This window comes from Heliconius melpomene, chromosome 20 (genome assembly GCF_056956725.1).
Source record: "Heliconius melpomene rosina isolate 202511_hmr_F chromosome 20, ASM5695672v1, whole genome shotgun sequence".
NCBI lineage: Eukaryota > Metazoa > Arthropoda > Insecta > Lepidoptera > Nymphalidae > Heliconius > Heliconius melpomene.
In genome coordinates this window covers 486,553-510,091 of record NC_140408.1, presented here as the reverse complement: position 1 = coordinate 510,091, position 23,539 = coordinate 486,553, and the positions used below count along the sequence as shown (strand labels likewise).

General features: G+C 34.9%; 1 protein-coding gene and 1 non-coding gene across 2 annotated transcripts in view; both read left to right on the top strand.

The window, feature by feature from the left end:
• The first annotated feature begins 293 nt into the window (after window positions 1-293).
• The window catches only part of LOC146527425 (uncharacterized), a 32,273-nt gene continuing 9,027 nt past the window's right edge, over window positions 294-23,539 (top strand). The window contains exon 1 of the mRNA XM_085205129.1: window positions 294-390. The gene's annotated coding sequence lies outside the window, so the exon portion shown is untranslated. The remainder of the gene's footprint in view (window positions 391-23,539) is intronic.
• TRNAM-CAU (transfer RNA methionine (anticodon CAU)) lies at window positions 15,550-15,621 on the top strand. Its single transcript has one exon. It is a non-coding gene; the product is annotated as a tRNA-Met (tRNA).

The window sequence follows — 23,539 nt, the reverse complement described above, 5'->3', positions numbered from 1 at the left end:
TGCCCTATTAAATGCAACGTAATACTTTGTCTAAGTAAACAGATAACATAATTTTTTTATTCATTTCCCTGAGTGAGAATCGCACTTACGACTGTCAGACAGTATGCCACTGCGCCACGTCGGCCTCCTTCGTACACTTTTTGTTATATTTTTTTTAATAAAATTATTTTTAAATAATTTTTCAATTCCATGGATTATATTTTAACGTTTTCATACGTACAAAGCACTGACAGTGAGGTCTGTCTATCAGTACACCGCAGAGGGGCGTGCGGTGGGCCGGGCCTAACTTTGGCTAACTTCGCTACACACTTCACAAGGCGACCTGAGTCACAATTGCCTTGTCGTATTCATTTCGTGTTTTTGTCGAATATTTCACATTTACAACCATTGGTAAGTGATATTTTGATTTGTTTGCATATTAGTATTGCGGTGTTCGTGTAGTTTAGTGTATATTCTATTAAATTGAAGTAAAATAATGTTACACGTTGTTTTTTATAGCGTCTGTAGTACAAGTTTGATTTTGCTAGAAATAATATGTTGTTTAACAAAAATATGGTTATAAGTGAACAAAGAATAATTATTTTTATTATTTTTTAGAAAAACATTAACATGCGAGGGCCTATTTGCTAAATAATTTCTTATTTTGTTAAACATAACCTCAATGTTATAGATGTCAGTTTGATAGCGTCGCCGCTAGATGGCCTTATTCTAATGGGCGGAGTTTAGTGCAGGATGAAATAACGAAAGTGATTAACAAATATTAATTTAATATCTGTAATTTGTATTGGTTTTATTTATAATTTTATTTTTTATTTAAAACAACAAAAAAGATATATATTTTATGTTATTATTTTTCATGTCATTGATTTGATAAGGACAAATATTAGTCATTTCCAATATTACCTAGGTATGTGATATAAAATATAATCGCTTAAAATATTACGTAGATAGGTACTTACTATATTAGATATTATATTATAAATGAAAAATAAAATTTTATTTGGATTAAAAAACTCTATAAAAATATTACAAATCGTATTATAATAGATTTTAATAATTTTAATTATTATTTAATGCAGTATTTAAAGGTAGGTATGTACCTAAATTAAACTGGCAGCTTCGAGTCTCACTTTGAAATATTTTTATTCCATTTTTTAATAAAGTCTAAGACAATTAAAAAGCAGAGTGACATGTCACTAAATTCTTTATGCTTACTTGAAGTAAGAATCAAAAGTAAATAATTTTATTTAAAATAAGAACATTCCTGCTTCATTTTCAAAGTCCTATAATTTACCACCGGTTCACTATAGTTACTTCTTCAGACTTGATGAGAACCTTCGCAACACTGCTACTATTAACCAATTTATCTTATTTTAAGAAATGATAACGAAAAATATGAAATTTCATCTTAATTTTACAATGTTATGCTAAATAATAAAATAAATAAGTAAATACAAAAAACTCTTGAAGTATTGTCGGTTGTGGAGCGAGTTGTGACAGATTTATAGCGTGTAAGGCGGTTCTACGTAACTAGGGTTGGCAACCTTCAAATAAATATTTTAAATATCCTTTTAAATTATTATTTTTTAACTTAATGATATATTATACGAATTTCGTTATTTTTTTCGCTTCAATTTATTGTATTAATTCATTTCATTCATTATTTTAAAATATTGTATTTTATTTTATAAAATGAAACAAGTACCTATGAAGTCAGTCATGGCATAGGCACACTACACACGGACACGGTGACACGGTGTAAGGTGGGGAATCGAGCGATAGTAGGGAAGTGCGGAGTGTCTTAACAATAGGTTCCAAGGTTCCTTCTATGTACTCTACTGTGTGCGGGATACAGCGTGAAGCTATAAAAAATATCTTTTTTATCTTCTGTGAAATATCTTTCTCTGATTGAAATTTGAGCTTATGACTTATTACTACTACTTACTTTATTATGAACTTTCGAATTGCAAAAATGAAATTGGTAACACTATGTGGGACATGGCGTAAAATTATTTTTATAAATTTAAAGACCTACTTATATGGAAATTATTACTTATTAGTCAGAGAAACGAAACAATTTTTTTTTTTATAATTTTGCTGTTGCAATTAATAAGACATTTTTTATTAAATTAATTTAATTATTTATAAATTTTATTTAATTTATTAACATCAAATTTAATTTCCCACAAAACCCTATCACCCCGAGCCCTTCACGAAAATTAAAACATCCCCGTACTTTAAACTCGCACGAACGGATCATTTTATTTATCGCGTTCACCTGAATGCTGGTCGCGCGTTCGAATATTGTTCGAAAGGGAGCTTTAGATTTATATTGTCATGTCTGGAGGTGTCAGATTACGAAGATTTAGATATGTTTTTTTAGATACACGTAACTGCCGAATCGTTGGGTAGCGGAACAAAACACCGCACTTATTTTAACCAGATTAAAGTAATGAACGATTACTTCCCTATAAAGGTATTATAATCATTATCTCGCTCTGTGAAAAGATAAAGTACGGCGTTGAGTTCCGCCAGTCAACACACAATCTCTTGAAATCTAACCATTAGATTTCTTTTGACTATCCTACTAAAAGCTAAAAAAATATATTTTAATCCCACCATTACGTCATCACCGATCAAAAATTGTCTGATTCAAAAAAATATTTTATTATTTCAAAAAATTAAAAGAATCTATTGTAATTATTAGAAATTCCTTTGTTTTTTCTTGTATTTCAAATTTCAAAGAATAAATTGGACAATCACTAAATGAACCTTCCATTATTTAATGTTGAATACAGCATGTTTTGACATTTCTTTAGCTTTGATATTTCTTTAGCTTCACGCTATACCTACCCCGCATATAGCATATAGCAGAGGGAACCTAGTGTTAGACACTTTATTTCTCACTTTTTGGTCAATTATTGCCTATATCAACACCGTTCTTTGTCAACAAGACATGCCTTAAATTCCTTAACGTAAATTCCGAATTGAACTCACAACCTTCGCCTTTGCAGTCATACATTATACCAGGACGGAATTTATTACTATCAAAATATAAAAGAAACGCATCGAAACTCAACAAACACTTACCATCTCGCCTTTCCTACGTATTTACATGTTTAAGAAAACAATTTTTGCACAATATTCCAAAGAAATCTCTTAACAAGTATATTTTTTTATAAACTATTATTGATTTTGCGAACACCCCATGAGTTCCACACTATGAGGCTATGAGGTCGAAAAGGAACAAAAAAAAACTAAATTTACGAGTGTCAAACAAAAGCCGCTGCATCACTCATAAAAGGGGCAGATTACGCACGTCTCACTCGACAGATTTACGGTCACCAACATAATAGTAACATCGTGAGACGATCCTATAATACTATTAATAAATCATTTGGATGGATTTAAATAATAAATATTAATATTAATAATAAAATACTGTGTGATAATTGTTGAAATTGTGGTTCGGTCGAACTTGTTTTGGAGATATGTACAATCGTGCATACGCATGGATTGTAGGTCGATATTATTACAGTGGATGTGACCAAATATGACAGTTGTTAAATTATATCTCTGGATGGAGAGAGAACGGAGTGTTTTTTTTAAATATAATTATAACAAAACACAAAATAGTACAGGTATCTAATGTATTTTTAAAATATTTTTAATTTTTATCTTTAAGGAAGGATGTAAAGCATGTAAGTTGTCACTTTCATAGGAACCGATAGCGCTAATGTATATTCGCAAAGTAAATAAATACTCGAGGTCGTCGTAGCCCAGCGGCATAGCGTACCACTGTAGACGCGAAGTTTATGGGCTCGATTCCTACTCGGGGGATTAAATTAGTATGCCTATGTATTATACATTTGAAACGTTAGTAAAGCTAAAATTGACTTTTCTGACGCGCTCAGATCTATAAAACTTTTTTTGAGACTTACACTGTCTCCGTCCGCGTACCTACAGCAGGGTAGGCAGAAAGAATCTAGTGTTAAGACATTTCATTTCCACTCTTCGCTAAATTTTCAAGACATTGCGTGTTGAACGACCAAACTCAACCCCACATTTTGCCCAGTGGACAGAGCGAGGAAATTAAAATAGTTTGTATAATATATTCATTGTCCCGAGTGGAGAACCCACTACTTTAAATTTGTAGTACCTACTACGCCGTGCTCCTGTGCCACCACAGCCTCAAACACTGATTTCCAAACATTTTTTACAATATTTTCCTAATACTTAGTACCTACCTACATTTAAAATCTACTTTACTTTTATGAAAATAAAAAATAAAAAGCATGTACGCGTTATGAAAACAGCTAATTAATAAATAAATCAAACATTCAGGATTATCCCGAGACAAACGCTTCCGGTGCGGGACACGTTTCATTTTCATTATTTTTATTTACAAAAAATAATAATTTACGGTCGAAGAGACCGCCTTCCGTGAGATTTAGCGAGAGTGTCATAGACTTGGGGCCAGAGTCGATGTATGTTGAATTATGTCCAGGATATAATGGCTCTACGGCAAGTCTGAGCGGAATGATGATATATATTCATATTAATATTATTTTTTTTATGATTAAATTTCGTTTTGTCTGGATATGAATACAGAACAATGGTGGTTTTAAAGCGATTTTTAAATTGTTTGATGGTTTAATTCATTTTACGTATGTACCTACATATTGTGTTAAAGATTATACAGTTTGCATATTATAGCACTGTTACCTACAACCTAGTGTTCAGTAGAGTCAGTCAGTCAGAGTATTTTTGAGACGTTGCGTTTTGGCGTTGTAGGATTCATCCGCATTTTATTTTATTGTCAGAGTGAACAAATGTAATGATTAATTTACCCCAGCGTGAATCGAACCCGCAACTGTCGCGCTTACAGTCGCACCTTCGTGTCTGATCGACCATGTCTCGAAAATTAGCGAAAAGTGGGAAACGGAGTGTCTCAACAACGAGTAGTTCAATCTATCCCGCTTCCCGCCGTATCCCGCATATAACATTGTAATCAATCTAATGATGTGATGATACAGCATGAAGATAAAAAATGTCTCAAATGTGAAGTGTTTTCTTAAAGTAAGCACCAAGCAGGGCTCAGCGGGACATACTATAAATTTAAGTTTCAAATCATCCTTGTCCACTCTTCAAATTACTAACGTGAGGATATTTATTATAATTTCAATATATAATGGTTATACAATGTTAATTTTAACTAGCGTTTTTATTTGACTTGACATGCCCTTTTTAAAATAGATTTAAAAATAGATTTTTATATGATTCAAATTAAACTCGTGAGGCCAGGTTCCCTTATATTTTTAAGCTGTCCAGAAACCTATTAAAATATAAATAATGGGAGTAGCCCATGTATCTACAGACGAAATACTCGTATACAGCTACATATGATAAATAATAATAAAAAATATAGAAAAGCGTGCAATTCAATAGATAATAAATAAAAAAATATTATAGCGTTTTATGCGTTTAATTACGGAGAACATTAACCTTTTCATTATATTCTTAAAGGATTATAATTTACTAGCGGACCCGGACGCGGCTACGCCTGCTTGAAATATAAGAATATAATTTCTAAAGAAATATAATTTCAATCTAAATGAAATGCTAAAAGTGACTATTATATTTATTTTCATAAGGATGAATATCAAAATGACGCGGTAACGAACGCGGTCGCGTAGCGACGACGGTTGTTATTAACATGGCAGAATAAATTGCATGTCAAATTAGAAAGTATTTTAATTTATTAGTATATATAAGTAATGTAATATTATATAGCCTATAGCACTTCTGAAGAATGCAGCTTTCATACAAAACAAAAACAAAGTAAATCGATCCAGTAGATCCAGAGATCTTAGCGTTCAAACAAACAAACAAACAAACTCTTCAGCTTTATTATATTAGTATAGATTATAATATAATGTCACATTTATTAATTATAGATTAAATAGCATATATCTATAGTGTCATTATTTAGTGTCTTGCTAGACAATAAGAGGCGTTAGGTTTTGCGAAGTAACACGACATGTTTGTACTATAGTAAAAGAACCCTGCGAAAGAACATGTCCGAAAGAGACATCATTTTTTAAATACATATTTATAATGGTGTCGCTTATCTGGTCGATTCTGATACGTACCGCGAAAAGTAGCAAAAAATAGGTAAAAATTAGAAACTTAGTAACTCCTTTTCCTAACCCATTTGTTCTATCACGCAGGTGTTTTTATTATTCACATAAAAGAATACTTAGTGTTATGTCACAACACATTCCATTTAACAATTATAATCAATCGATTATTGCTATCGACTCGTAACTCGTAAGTATCGATTCGCATTCTACAATCGATATTACCGAGATATATACTATCTATTGCAATTTATCTCAACTCCACTTTATGTACACACATACACACACAAACACACACAGCAAACAATAAGTTGTAATACAAGGCTGAGTACAAATTTAGTCATCCACCCACTCCGCCGCCACCATTATTTATATTATAAAACCTTTTTATACATTTTGTTTCCGATTCAACGTGAATAAGATACGTTATTTAAAGTCAATATATCACTTGACAGGTGGTAGGCAACTTAGTTAACCTTGATATCGTAATGAACACCCAACACCCCAATGTTTAGAGGTTAAAACTGCGTGCCAGTATCGTTAGGTCGGCAGGTCGAAGCCGCTTCATAAGATTTATAAATATATCAAAGTTTAGCTTTGTGTGAATGTATTGAGAGATTTTAATCAACGTCTGACTGTACGGCAATATCTCGGGGAGTGGTGTTCAAATCCCGGATGGCACAGGATGGTTATTTGTTATTATGTATTTGAATTAATCATTGATGTTGCTTGAACACCTAATGTATTATGTAAGTAAAGCTATGTAAGAAATTCCAAGTATACTCGTATATATAATAATTATAGGTATATAGAAGGAAATGATTGACTGAAAATGTAAAATAAATGCATAAAACAAAAAGCTCCCTATTTAATAGCTGCATCAAGAAAGAGGGTAACAGTACCTATGCTCTTGATCTCTTTTATATTTTTTTTGACTTCAAGCCTAATCCCTATTGGGGTAGTCGGAGAGAACGGAAAGCGAAACGCTATGATCTCTGCATACTTCTTTCTACTCGTTCACTATTATCAACCCCTTCACACATGCCCCCCTCAGAGGGTCCTCATGGTTTTGACGTGACCTTCTTTATTTACGTCATCTTCTCTGGCTGTCAAAACCACCTGACCACGATCTTCTTCTTCACTGTGACATCTTCCTTATGAAATTAAAATATTTTTATTAAATTGGCCTTATAATTAAAAGTAAGAGAATCAAAAGTTATAATAAAGATGCAATAAAATATAATTTAATGTCTTATTGTGAATTGACTGCTGTCGGCAAGCGCGATTATAATGTGTTTTAAATCATCAGTATAGGTATACATATATAGGGAACACTTAATGTTGAGACTCTCCGTTCTCCACGTTAGTAATTTTGATATATTGCGTGTCCAATGGGGGAACTCTACGACGTACTTTATAGCACATTTATTAGGAAACACTATTTAAATTAAATTATGAAAGTATACGATTGTATGAAATTTTGTAATGATCAAAAACTAAGGCTTGGATATAATTTGAAAAGATAGATTTTTACATAAATGCCTTAAAAATATTCATAAATCCGAAACAAAAAAATATATCTAATTAATTCCAAAAAAACTCTATAAATATATAAAAACAAACGGCCTGTATAAATTTGGTTATAAAATCAGTTATTTGTTATTGGGTCTGAGACAGTCCTTCCACAATAATGATATTGTAATTTACTGCAATAATTCGTCACACGACGCACACTGCGCGAGGCCGGTCAGTAAATATTGCTTATGGAAATATATATGTTTACTTTTATTTGTATTCTTCAATATGATTTAGATTATGAGAACACGCGAATATGTTTTATATTTCATTGTAAGTTTACTTTACCCATGAGTTATAGTTATATAAAAAATTGGACATATAGGACTAAATTTGAATCTGCCTTTCTAGAGCGTATCTAATCAATTTTATTACCCTAAATTCATAAATGTTACTTTACAAAATAATAAATAACATTATACCTCAAAATTCATAATAATAAATAAAAAAATGGTAGTAATGATAAAGTTTAGCAGTTACGTACAGCAAAACAAATTAACAGACAACTAACGCCATCTATGGGGCGGCAATAAAAAAACTGCTTTGAATTTGCAGTAACCGTTACACTTCCCCAGTCGGCTGGTGCTAAACGCGAATGCAAAGTGAATTAGAAAAGACATTATATTATATGGAAGCTTAAGGCCGACTCCGAAGTCCGTTGCGTCGGCGGCTGACGGCGCTCGGCGCTAATCGATGCGCGGCTCTGCGCTGTCTTCCGACGTCGGCCATTACGCACCTTTATGACCAACCCCGCGCTCCCCCCACACACCCCCCACCAGCCCCGCCACCCCCTCCAAGGCGGCACATGACGAATCAATATGCCGCCAACCGACTCAACACTTATTTATTTGACACGATTTATTAGCCGAATGCCTGTAAACTTTTATGTGCCCCCTCGCAAGGGATGCTTTATGATGGACGAGGCCGTGATAAAATTCTATGTTTCTCCTCCTTTATTGCTATTCGGAGCAGATGTCTGGTGTTCGTCCTCGTCCGGGTGTCTGTGGGTGAGGTTATTCCTATATTTTAACGACGCGACGTGTCTGCCACCGTTTGTGTGATTTCTCTAGCGTGCAGTCCCCGTAAGTTAGGTTCTATTTAATTATCTCCTAGCGTCTTCCAGTTTTCTTTAACGGTCGCCGCCTTGGAATTGTTATTTGGGTAAACACAAAGGCTCTTCGTTTTTAAAAGGCAACGGCTAAAGCGACCAAGATGCAGCTTTTTAACTATTTTCTCTAATTTCCATAGACAATGTCGCGTGACCTCATCCTCTGTTCCTTTGTTCTCAGAAATATTACTTTAATTCAAAGAATATAACAGTTTGCATTGTAAACTTGTATTTTTATGTACAGGGGTCGGCCATGAAGTATCTACATAACTGATTAAGCATCAACTATTTATTTGAAAATATATTGTATGAGGGTATTCAATAAGGTTCTATATGAGAAAGCTGAAGCAAGACAAGGCCGAGTTATGTCACTCGACCTTAGAAGGAAATCGTCTAAAGCAATAAACTATTTAAACTCACGTTAAACATATTAACTGGCATAAACGTCTTTAAAAACAAAAGTTTTTCCCACATTTTTTCAGCAGAGGAAGCAAAGGGAACCGAATTTAAAGACACTCCGTTCCCCACATTCTGCCAAATTCAAAATTCAAAATTTCGCTTCGTTTTGTTACCAGAGCAAGTAAATGAAAATAATTCATTCCCCTGATCGGAAATGGAACACATAACCACGTTTACAGCCAGACGCTTTCCCATAGCGCCACAACGGCTTTGTATATGATTTTTTAGATTCATGATCTAATCAAGTCGAAGAAATAGTAAACTTCAAACAATTATTTCTCCACTCAACTCGCAAATTGAACGGAGTGTCTTAGCACTACGTTCTTCTGCCTACCCTCTTATGCAGCAAAGAAAGTTATATCGATTATATATAATCGTTCAGTCAATCCCAACCTAACTTATTTGTCTCTATATATTTGAACTTGCATCATAGCCATTGTTCTACATAGTATCTACTAAACAAAAGAATCCTAAGACGGTAGCACGATTCTTTCAAAAACTTTCATTTATAGGTTAAAGTTTTACTCGAACGGGTCCAGCAATTAACATTAGCTACTTTTGTTTGCTTGCGTCGAAATGACTTCGAGCGGAAGCTTGTAATTTTTTCCACAAATATAGCGGAAGGAAAGGCGACGGCTTCCGGCGGTCTGTTTAGATGGTTTTTATGCTAATCGCGGAGATTTGCTGGGTTTTCTTTTAGCACGACAATTATTTACGTAGCGTGGTCGCGGTCTCCCTTTAAGAAATTAGCAGTGCGGTGGCCAGAGTAACGCAGCGTTACGGACATATCCAGTGAATTTGTTTAGGCTCTCAATATGAATAATATATAATTTAAACATAGCGCGGCGTTGATTTCCGTATCTCAGTAGGAAATGACTTGAATACGCTATAACTTTCTAGTTCTTGACATTAGATTTTCTCTGCCAACCATCCTATACCTGCAGGAAAAAGCCATTTTAAAAAGTGTTAAGTGGCTAAAAAATTTTAAAATATCATACTTTTTTGTAATAAAAAATAAAAGATAAAATTTTATAGAAAAACATTTTTTTAATAATAAATGTATCTAAAACAATTTTGCTTTACTCAGTAGAATGTTTATGAATTTAAAATTTTTCGTTGATTCATGAAAATATCTTATCCGATTAGAAAAGATCTTTCCTTTTCACCTCGTATAGCCGGGTAGGCAAAGGGAACCTAGTGCTGAAAGACACATTGTTCTCCATTTTGACTCTTACGCTTGATTTTCAAGACAATGCGAGTGGCACTTTGTCTTACCAGAGCGAGGAAATGTAAAATTAATTAATTATTCCGACCCAGTATAGAATCCACAACTCTCGCGCTTACAATAAGAAAGAACCAATGGCTCTACACTAGAAAAAAGTAGAGAAAGGAAGAATGTACCACTACGTCCACTCATTCCGCTTGCACAAAGCAAAGAGATAAATAAAAAAAATAACAAACACATCGATTCCCAGCACAATGTGACGCACAGACAAAATATATGATAATTAAAAATTACAATCGCTCTCATAAAAGCGGCAATCTCCGCAACAGTGCCCGCGCCCGTACGGACATACACACACATACACACATACACGCAAAATGAAAAGCCTAGTTTATTCAACGACAATGATACTGAAAATTATTTGACAGTACACAAAATACAGCGTATCAAATCTGTCCCGCAGGGCAGGGCGCGCCGGTCGGCGTCCGTAGTTAATTTTTATGAAGCATGGTCGCAGTAACATTTAACTGCCATAGATGTGACCGGGGACAATGCAAACGACTTTGTACTCAAATTAATTTTACAATAAAACACCTTGGGTATTTCTTTTGTTTGTTTGTTAGTGTCGTAATGGCTCAGGATTTGGAGATTAGCATCAATCTCGCGTGCTTGTGGTAAGACCTGATGGATAGTGCCATCTTGGGTGACGGTGCTCAAGAAAAATGTTGATATTAGTTGCGTTTTAAATAACACACCGGCACATTATGTGATTGTGAGCGCTACGGTTGTGAGTTCGAATCCCATTAGGGGAATTAATTCTTTTCATTTTCCCGCTCTAGTCACAAGTCATTCGCGGCATTCAGTTCCAGCACCTAACAAGCTATCTCGAAAATTAGGCGGCAAGTGGGGAACGGAGTGCCATCACACTAAGTTCCCTCTGCCTACTCTGTCATGTGGAGAAGGGTGAACTTGTTTTTTAAATTAAAATGAGACAATTATGTATTTATCTCGTTTAATATAACAAACAAAGTTCAAATATACTCGTAGGTACAGCCGTAAGCAATCCACCGACCGTTGCCTAAAATAAACGCGCTCATGAAAAACCAAACTCCTCGCGCCCTGTAACATTATAATGCAAACTGAGAATACAAAGCTTAGCCATTTACATTTGGTTATCTAAAATTCACTTAACACCCAAAAAACAAAAGGCATCCCAGATATTTTAGTTTAGTTTCGGAAAAACAAACCTTTGATCAATCCCATTGAAGGTGCTTCAACTTGAGAATGCAAATGTGAAACAATTTCGCCTCCCTTGCCTCTCCCCCCCCCCTACTGCCCTCGCTGCCCCCCACCCCCTCTATCATCCTCCGTTCATACTCGGATGCATAACAGACAAACAGGCTAATCCGGGAGTTATCGTAAATTGTCAGTTTATGACGTGCGGAACGACAGCCGGGCAGGGAGGGGAAGGCGGGGTGTTTTCTAATTTCGCCCCTTCGCCCCTTTGACGCGCTAATTCGTGTAAGCAGTTTCTGAACGTGCTTGTTTCCAGCTCACTCCACACCGACATGGATGTTCGTTCATTCGCACTTTTCTTATCACGGCGGTATAGAGTTCGAAACCGTCTGTTCTTTTACCGACAACACAGAGCGAGGTTATCGCCGGCTTTTACATAGAGTTGCGCAATTTACATACATTCGTTTGTTCGGTTTTTAAATAGCGTATTAAGCGCGTTAATCGCGATGCTATTTCGCTAAACGCAAATTAAAAAGTTATGAATGTTCCACCGTTTTCATTTGCGCCGTCTCTTTGAGCTACGAGGACCAGCGTCGTCAGCTGGTGGTGGTGTGGAAGTGAAACGCGATAATTGTGTTTTGGGATGTTCATTTTGGGTTATTATTTACTTAATTATGTAGCTCTTTGTTATTTTATTATTGTGAGGGTAGTTATGAAATATATTTAATAAAGGAGTTAAGTATTTGTTTTAAGCTGTTAGTTTTTATTGAAAATTTTCTGCTATATATCTACCGTGACGCTGAATCCTTATATTCAAAATCAAAATCTAAGAAGAATATTAAACAGCTTTTTTACCTTTACGCTGAATCACTTATATATCCCTAAATAATAAAGTCCAGCCCCCTCCCCCCCAGAAAATATCTCTAGATACGCTTATGATTTTATCTTGTTACTAGGGCTAGGAAACGAAAATAAACCATTCCCCCCACTGCAAATCGAACCCACGACCGTCGCGTTAACATTCAAACGATGTGCCGCTCTCTTAATAACTAATAAATAATAATTAATTACATGTTCAAAAATAAGTTCTAGCCTCACTGGAGTTGAAGTTCTAGATCGAGATACGATATGTGGCACTAACACAGCGCGGATCAAAGGCGCGATGGGCCGTACCTGCGCCCGCGCAGCAATTAATATACTTCATATAATCGATTCCTTCAATTATAACCAGTTGATATACGTTAATCCCTCCGCTCTCTGGGATACCTACGGCGTATAATTACATGGGAGGCGACCTATATTGACAAGTATTGATGTTTTTAATCGTATTCAGGATAAGCATTCGTAAACTTTGATTTGTTGCTGTCTGTATCGTAATTATGGAATTCGGAGGTTAATTTATTGGTGTTGAGGCCAGTCGTGGCGCAGGGCACAAAGTGTGACTGGTTGTGGGTTTGATACCCACTCAAGGGAATCAAATATTTATTCAAATTTATATTTTCATTTCTTCTCTTTGGTGTAAAGGCAAACCGCGACGTTGAGTTCCGCCACTCTGCACGCAATGCCTCCAGATTTCAGCGGAAAGTGGAGAACTGAATGTCTTAACATTAGGTTCTTGCTGCCTACCCAGCTGTGTGCGGGATACAGCGTGAAGCTGATGTTTTTTTATTATAATTATGGAATTCGGCGATATATTTATTGGTGTTTCCTGTTGATTTATAGGTGTAAGGTGTTTTATTCTTCGTTTATTACCGACAGTCCCCTGGGTGTGGTAATACGTCATGCGTCGCTGCGTAGGACATATGATCACCTCCATTAGTGTCTCCCGGCGGATTAGCTCCGAGCTAATGAGATGGTGGAGAGGAAAATATTGGTTATATTATAAATAGGTTGGTTGGTATTGGAAGTGCGGAACGTTTCAATAATAAGGCTGTGATGTGATGGGATGAACACCTGATGTCATGTGGATGTTTATTGAATAATATATTTTCTAAATTTATTTTTTTAGGTTTACGCTATATCTCGCATATATGAGGGTGGGCAGAGAGGACCTGGGATCCTAGTGTTAACATTCCGTTATCTCATTCCTATTAAGACACTTCTCTTCGACATTTTCAGTGGATTTCCGGAGGTATTGTGTGGGAGGTGTGTTGAGCTGTGAATCTCAATGCCGTACATTGTCTCGTTACCAGAGTGAGAAAATAAAATGTTATAAATATTTCATTTTACTCAAGTGGGAATCGAACCTACCGCGTTTACGGTCGTACGCTTGTGCCCTTGTTCCCGACTGGTCTCAAAAGTTTATTTTTTGCCTTGTATATTATAAAACTGAAGAAGTTTGTTGTTTTGTTGAATGCTCTAATCTCAGGAGGTGTAGGTTCAAATTGAAAAAATCTTTTAGCATTGGATATACCATTACATGATTTTATTTTATATATTTATTAAAAGCTCTGTAAGTTATTCTCTTTATTAGATTATATGAAATTATGAACTCATGAATATTTAAACTTAATATGTATCTATATGATTTTATAACGTTACTCCTAACGCCATCTAGTGTTCGATTTTAAAATAGACTTAATATCATTGTTTAGATGTTTTATAAATTTAGTATAAAATGTAAGAAATTTTATTATTTACCTTATACCTATCATATATTATGTATTTATAGGTAGCTGTCTACCTAAATAAATGCCTTTAATACATAACTATATTTGTATGCCAGTAGGTACCACTCTACCAAAAACAATGCACAAACTACTGGACTCAAAAAGTTGAAATCTAAATTAATTTTCACACCTATACACGTAGATAGTTAATATAAGGGGCACTTTTTTATCTTTTTTTTTATTATAATATTTCAGCTTCACACTATAACCCGCTCATAGCAGGGTAGGCAGAGGAAACCTAGAAACCTAGAGTTAAGAAACTCCTTCCCATTAAGACACTTTCGTTCACAGCCTGTCCCGCCACGACTGGCACTCAAAAAACACAATTTTCCATTTTACTTAAATCCAACAAAACACAAGCAAATTTATTAACAACGCCTACTCTATCTACATAGACGAGAAAATAATTTCAAATTAGAAAGAAAAAAACACAATAAATATTCCCCTACCGTTAAAAAAAATGATGGATTAGCGTCACCCGTAGCCTCTTACCCCAACGTAAGGTAAGTCTCACTCTTTACAAATACAGCCTCGCTAATTCCCTTGCCAATCACCGCCAGTCAATTTTCAATTTGCCAGCTAATAACGCGTCGTGGCGACAATATCGTCGGGCTTTTTATTTTATTGGTTTTTCCACTATGAGGCTTAATCCATCTAAGTCGATGTTTTTTAGTATTTTTTTTAAATGGAAAATGTATTTTTTTGTTGATTTTTATTACCTTGAATTCACAGGTAGGCTGAGGGTATCTGAAAACTTAGTGTTATGACATTCGGTTCTCATTCAGACACTTCTGTTCCCTTGCTTATGTCGAATTCTCGAGGCTTTAGTGTTGAGTGGAACGCAAATTATTGAGATAGTTATTATATTATTGTATGAGTGTTAGAATTTTATGTGCACTATACATATAATATGTATTTGCTGTATTGTATAGATATTATGTGTACAAATAGGATTTTTAATTTAACATAATTTTATTGTTAATTTTCTCAAATTTATAATATGAACCTTGACTCTCGTTATCATCAACGTCACAATATGATAAACCACTGATAACAATTACAGACCCATATTTATCAGTAAATTGATAAGATAATATTTTGTAACAAGCTATGATGTATTTCGCAAAACGCATCAAGAGCAGAGTGGCGCAGTGGAAGCGTGCTGGGCCCATAACCCAGAGGTCCGTGGATCGAAACCACGCTCTGCTAAAACACTTTTTTGCTTTTATTTTGTATTTTACTATATTATAATACTTATACTTTTGTGATTTATTTTTTATTCTTTTTCTTTTAATAAATTTTGTTTGAAATCATATCTCTTGTTTCTATATCTTTATACACTCGTTTGTCTTGTCTTATACCTCATCCTGCATATTGTAGGGTTAGAAAAGGAATGTAGTGTTAAGACATTTCGATTTTCTCTCAGTTTTTGAAATATTGAGTGGCGAAACTCAATGTCGCGCTTTTTTTGGTTTTTACAAGAGCTAGAAAAAATATTTAATTAATTTCCCGAATGGAAATCGCACTACTGCACTACGACGGAATATGTTTGATATCTCATTCGTTGTAGGTACTATGCGGGAAATCTCTTTAAAACACTATAAAAAACTATTGCGTCTCCTGCAATATTTCGAAATGTGCAAATGCGTCATTCTTGCACCGAATGAGCGATTCTTATTATATTATTCTTCTTTTGTGTGACCAGTAGCGTCACTTAGCAATTTTTTAAAGCAATATATTTTAAAAAACTGATAATTTCATATGAATGAATATTGCAGACAATTAATTATTTATTTGTATTTTTCTGAGGAAATTATTATTAATATAATTATCGGATGGTTCGTAATTTAAAAATAAATCAGTTTTCCGCATTTCCCTATACTCTAGCAAGGTAGTCATAGGGAACCTCTTAGCTTGGCTTTGACACTCTCTGCTTCAAATAATCCGTCCAATTTTGTATGTACGGTACATTGTATGTTGAATGGCGGGACTGAACGCCGCGCGTCGTGCTTTGTCTTTGATTGTTGATTTTTTATTTATTTAAAGTGAATATTTTATCTTTTAAAAACATGATATTAATATATCACATCGATTATAAGACATATATGAAGAGGTTGATGTCAGTGGACGAAGCGGAAGAGGTACCTATGTAGAGACGGAGGCGTTTCCCGCTCCGTTCTCTCTGGGTACCCTGACAGGGATATAGTGTATACCTAAACAAAAATTTATGACAATTTACAAATATTTCCAAAAAAAATACCATAAAAAAATAAAGTAGCCAGCTATAACCGCGAGCAAAAGCTGAAGATCAAGCTACGAGTAGAGCGCGAGTTTCAACTCCATTAGCGTCGCGTCTGAAAAGATTTATGTTTAATTGAATCTTCGAGTTATTGTGCCACTCGTGATTTATACAGCGCCCTGCCGTCTGCGGGACATGCCTTCACTGGCTTACAACACTAAATATTATTACAACCAAAAATATAAATATATGAGCTTCACGTCGGGAGCCGAGTGTTAAGACACTCCGTTCCCATTAAATTACTTCCGTTCCTCATTTTCCACCGAATTCTGAAGGCATTGCATTGAGTGATAGAACTCAACACCACGCTTTGCCTCCTCACTATAGCGAGAAAATGAAAATGTTAAATAATAAATTTTCCTCGAATAGGAATCAAACCTACAACCTGTTGGGTTTACAATCACGCCACGACTGGCCTCCACTCCATGCACGTCGCGTCGCATCACATGATTGACTCTGCACACCACATTACTCAGGAACAAGATGGCTTGCGGCGATTCGTTTCGAGATCTGCCTGTTAGATTATATTGTATATAAATGTTAAGTTATATTTCATTGCAGTGTATACCAGTTTATAATAAGTTGTAGTTGTTGCGGGCGTGCTTTCGCAATGGTATAGCTTTCTAAGCTCACCTTGTGATTTTGATAGATTTGCTATGCTATTATTGATTGGTATGGCTGTGTGTGGTTCCATAGACGCTCAAATGGCATTAAGTTTGTATAAAAGAATTTATTGAATGTTAGTTAAGTGTTAATTATAATCTATGAGTGTATATCTAGCTTGTATATTATTTACAAATAGGTATGTTATAACAAAGTCAAATATTTACGTTCATTAGGGATCAACATTTTTTTTTTTGTGAATTATCATTTTTTGTCTGCCTCAAAATGCTGAATTTCCTTGGATTAATTGCTATATGCACTAAGTATATATACTTAGATTGAATGAGTTTATAACAAGTAAGTTTCATATAAATAAAATGTTCTTTTAAGGAACATCAAACAAAATTAATCTTTCTAGTAATTTACGAACAATTACTCTTCACTCCTCCCAAAATGGACCAGCTCGTACATCAATAATTTAACAACTAAATTAGAATCTTGACACATAAGTAATTTGTATACAATAATTAACCAAAAAAAAGACATCGTCTTCATACGTTTTCGGTACCAATCAGACTTGGCGATCTATACGTTGAAACCTCTCATACAATAGGTTGAGAAACACGCCTATCCGTCATTGGTTTAGTTGTAACCATCATTACTCCATGTCTGGAGACCAGAAACGATCATTTGGCGGCCAATCGCGTCGCTGCGCCTGCGCACCCCGCCGAGTTCTTTATGACGCGCGCGCACGGATATATGGTGCGTCAAGAGTAAAGGGCTTTTTACAAACGTACCTCTTATTCGTCATCGTTAAGAGCTCACTGGCTTACCAATAAATAATGGGGAACAGGTTATTTATATTATAATATTTAGTTTTTACTTTTTTTCTTTTGGTAATCTTGACACGGATTTGTTGAAATTGATGTGGTTTCCTCTGTTCAGGATTTTACATCTTATTATTAAGAAATTAAGATTTTAAATTGTTTTAAATGGTAAACGCTTATTTAGAAGTCTACTTCAATATTCATAGATAAGTTAACGACAAGATATATTTATCGTATCGCAGGATAAAAACTATTAAGTTGGACAAGTCCGAGAGAGTTATTGGGCAGGATGAGGACTTCCTGCGGTTATTTAATCATCTCTATTGAGTTTTAAGTTTTGTGTAGAGTTATATCTCTATTTCTCGTTGAGTGTTGTAATTAATCAAGTTGTAAGTAAATACTGCCTTATGTATGAGCTTCAGGGTATAACGTGATGGAACAAGTTATTGTTAGATGCAATGAATAATTGCCGGCTTTGGAATGATACAAGTAATCATTCAAGGTCCAGTCTTTAAATTATTTTTAGTATTTAATTTTGGCATGGCGTGCATACATCTTGTTATGCTTTTAGACTCCTTTTGGTCTTGTATCGTTCAAAATATATTTAAAATTAATGAGCATATTTTATATAATTAAAAACTCCTAATCGCTGTCCGCATGTTCGTTTGTGGACTTTAAGACAAATAGAAAATTCCGTATATTTTCTATTACTGACCGAATTTCGAGAAATCCTCTTCACTCATTCTCATTCCCACAACTATTATTTAATTTTAATTAACCTTTACATATTTATATACATACGAGTACAATCAGTATTAAATCCCACGGGATCCATACTCTGTCCATCGTCCAGTCGTTGACAGTTGACACACTACCAAAGATTGATGAAGTCGGAGCATTATCTTTATTAAGCTTTAAAAGCGTTAAATATATGCAAATTATAGTAAATATAAATATACCTAGCGTAGTATATTTATATTATATATACATTGTTTATATATTATTTAAGAACTGTCTTATTATATTAGACTAACTTTTACTTGTGACTTTGCCCGCGTTGAATTGTGTATGTCATATGGTCGGTTTAGAGTGTAAACCTGTAATAGCCTACTAAGCAAATTCTTAAGAGAGACAAAATATTTTTTAAAAAGTATATTGTATGGTTATACAATTTATACAAAATAAAATTAAAGTTCATTTTTTATTTTCCTGTTGTTTAAATATATACGTCACGTACTCGTACATAACGACAAAAAAGGGACTTAGCGGGGTTACATGACACACTCTCAGTGTCCGAGGTACCTTTTTAACATGATGAACAAATGAAGTTTTAGCGACGTTTGATTCAAAGTAGTATCGATGCACCTCCTGAGAAAACTCAGATTCGCTTTGAGACCTAAATAGTACCTAGATATGTAATTACTAGTAAATTATACTTACAGTTTCAAATATATATTTTTATCTTCACGCTTTATCCCGCATATAGCAGGACAGATTGAGAAAACCTCGTTACCCATTTTCCGTCCAATTTTCGAAACACTAGTGGTGGCTGAACTTATGGCAGCATTTTGGCTACCTGAACGGAAAAATGAAGATAGTTTGAATTTAGCCATTGTCCCGAGCGAGATCCACACTACAACCATCACGCATACGGTCCACCGCTTCGCGAAATGGCGTCTGAAACAAATGATGTCGTATCAAAATGAATAACTTCAAGTTGCATCGATCGGGCTAGTTGGGTGGGAATCAATTATAATTCCCATTAGATTCAGGCGTGGCGCTGGATTTATTGCCGGGAAAAATTTCAATGCAGCTTGCTTGCACAGGTACTGTTTGTGGGTAGGTAGTGGGTACCTATAGATATTGTATTATACCCCTGTAGGTATTTTTATATAGAGGTAGGTACCCTTAGGTTCATTGTCTAATAGTATTTTAAGCCTGTGCATTAAGCTGTTTTGCCTGTATTTTTAATGCATGTTTTAATTTATAGACCTTGAGCATCTTGTAAATGTTTTCACACCTAGAAAGAAACAAATACTTTCATAGGAAAATCATTCATATGTTTTATAAAAATTATGTTGTATGTGCTCTAATGAGGTATGTAGAGACCCTAGTAATTTAAAGTAATTTCAATATTCGGTTTTTCACTTTTCACCGAGCTACTCAATTATCATATTAGAAAACCTGCTATTAAAGATCCTACGTCTCACACGACCAGGAAAATATTTTTAAATAGGAAGCCCCACTCCTTGACGGCTAACAAATAAATAACAGGATGTATGCAGGTATAATTTTCCACTGCCCCACGAAGAGGGCTATTATGATTATCATGCAGGGTACGCAGATGAAACTTTATGTTAAGAGATAGGAGTACCATTCTCTACTTTTCGCCCAATTTTCAAGACAACTTGTTAAGTAAAGGAACTCATTAAGTAAAGGAACTATTTCTTAGTGAAACTCGAACCGGCAACTATCGTGCATCTATTACACAGTTACATCTACATCATAACTAGCAATATCAAAGCAACATATATATGTATGTATGAATATTCAATTCTATAACGACCTAACTGTGCGATGTACTCGTCGCTAATTGCGGTACTAAAAAGGCGATGTCTTAATTTACTATAACATCGCTTACATCTAGGCAGACATCTTGTTTATTGGTATTATTCGAAATAGGTTTATGTGAAATGTAAGGTTAATTAAGAGGCCGTGATAGGCATAGTGACTGACTGTATACGCGACGGTTGTAGCTTCGATTCCCACTCGGTGGAATGAAACATTTTTATTTTCATATTCTGATAACAAAAGAGAGCGAGCCGAGTCCCAGAATTTCTAAGCTGAACGGATTACTGTAGAAAAAGGACAATGTATTGGACAATGACAATTCGCATTCATAGTGTTAAGGTACGAGGTCTACGCAGTTTTTAGACCGTGTCTATTATGTGTATTTTCAATTTAAAATGTCTCTAAATACATGGCAAGTTTAAAAAGTCAGTAATACTTGCGAAGGTGACGGCGGGACGGATCGATGTCGACGCCGTTATTAGGGCGACAGCCTTTCACGACGCGGACTTGTCTCGATTCGTTATTTTTAGTTGGTTTTTCTTTTTATTTTATTGTAAATGTATTGTATTACTTTAAAAATGGTTTGGTTGATTTATTTTTAAAGTCATTTTCCACGAAAATATGGTTTTTATTATGGTATTTTTTTTTCTTTCTAAATCAAACAGAACTTTATTTTTGCTAAACTTAAATTTAACATATCAACCCTATAGAAAATAATATTTATGATTTTTTTTGTACGCATTTATGCGTCTTAATCTTAAAAATTGCATGGTTTAATTGAAATCACTTGCATTCTCTTGCAAACAATCGACAATCAATGTCCTTTTGATTAATTTGGCTGTGGATTATCACTTGAGAATACTGTTCATCAATAGTTCTAATTAAAATAATGAACGTATTTCTTAAAATACAAAAGTCTATTCTAGTATTTACAGAAAACTTAGCTAGACTTTATAAACAAAATCATTATATGTCGCATTTATCTACTTCAAACATAAAAAAACCGTGCAATTACAAAGTACCGAATCCAACATCCACCTTGGAGTGGAGACGGTCCAGCGGACACGTGACTGACGGACGTCACACACACAAACTCATATATACATACATGCATACATACATACAAGAATTCTAGGATTAACTTGTCTTATTTGCCTTACTTTGTTTTAGGTAAGATGAACCCTAAAGCGACCCAACATTTCGTTTGTATAGAGGGATTTAATTAAACTAATTGTACTTCAATTTATATACAGACATTTGGTTTTGCGATTGTCCCTCCTTAACGGAATGTCTGCACGGGGAGTGTGTTCGAATCAATAACGCATCTTAATCTTTTCCCGAGCAGAAGAGAATGGATTAGTAATTTATACTAATATTATGAAGCTGAAGACTTTGTTTGGTTAAATGCACTGATGTGTCATGTGTCATGGCATAACTAACTTTTTATTTTTTTCTATAAGACAATGCAGGTACAAACTATGGCAATATTTAATATGCTGTAGAAAATTCTATGTATATTTCATTAAAAAAATAATTATTATTGCAGGCCAATCGCGGTGCACAGGCACAAGTGTGTACGCTCGACAGATTATGGGTTCGATTCCCCCTTGAGAAACTAAACTATTTAATATTTTCACTTGATTCGCTCTGGTAACGAGACAAAGCGCGGCGTTGAGTTTTCCACTATTCGGCGGAAAACGGGGAACGGAAGTGTCGTAATTAGAATAGAGTGTCCTAACACCAACCCACTCTACTTTGTGTGGGATACAGCGTGAAGCCCAAAAATGTAACTTTTAATGTAAAAGTTGCAAATAGTTAAAACTTCAAAAAGCGTGTCTATCTCCACCTTGAAAGCCGGCTACTCACCTGTAGCTCCTCTGGTGTTGCACGGGGTTGTGGGCGGCGGTGATCACTTATCATCAGGTGACCGGTACTCTCGTTTGACTTGTCTTTTTCCATAAAAAAAATTTAAAAAAGAGCTGTTGAGATTCTTGTCGGCTCTTCTCAGCAGCACTGCCTTGCCTTGCACCGGCTCGGCCTGTGAGCTTTATTCATTGACACGCAAATGTCTAAATTTTAAAAATTCTTGCGGAAGTCTATTTGTTATTTTAATTTATTTTATTTTAAGCGGAAATGCGGGGTTTTGTTCCGAAAGGAAAGCGGAGAACGCAGTGACATATTTTTAGATACTCTGTGACGCAAATTCATAGTGCAGTGCGGAAAAAATATAAAAAGAAACCTGAAACTAAAATACAATCGCTAGTGTTGACAAACAAATAATTTAAAGATTTTCTTACCGTTAATATGACAGTAGCGAGTGATACGCGTCATATAACAGACACTGCCACTTTGTCTACGAGATGATGATTGATTATGTAGATGTGACCCTACCTGTGTCATATTTACTTAATATAATAAAAGATATACTTACAATTACATGAGGCCGTCGTGGCACAAGGGTGAGAATGTAACGCGACAGTTGTGGGTTCGATCCCCTCTCAAGGGAAGGAAATATTAATTTAAATTTATATTTCCATTTCTTCGCTCTTGTGTCTAAGCGAAAGGTGACGTTGAGTTCCGCCACTCAATACGCAATACTTCCAGAATTCGGCGGAAAATGGGAAACGGAGTTCCAGGTTCCCTCTGCCTACCCTGCTGTGTGCGGGATATGCGGGATCTCCTCGAAAAAAATGTTAAATTGAGATAGGTACATACAGTATATGAACAGCTTCTTGTATTTAGAGGGTATTTACTTTACATAGTAAATGAGTAGACATGTGCCTACGTATAAGAAGCCAATCGTAGACAATCATACTTACATACCAAA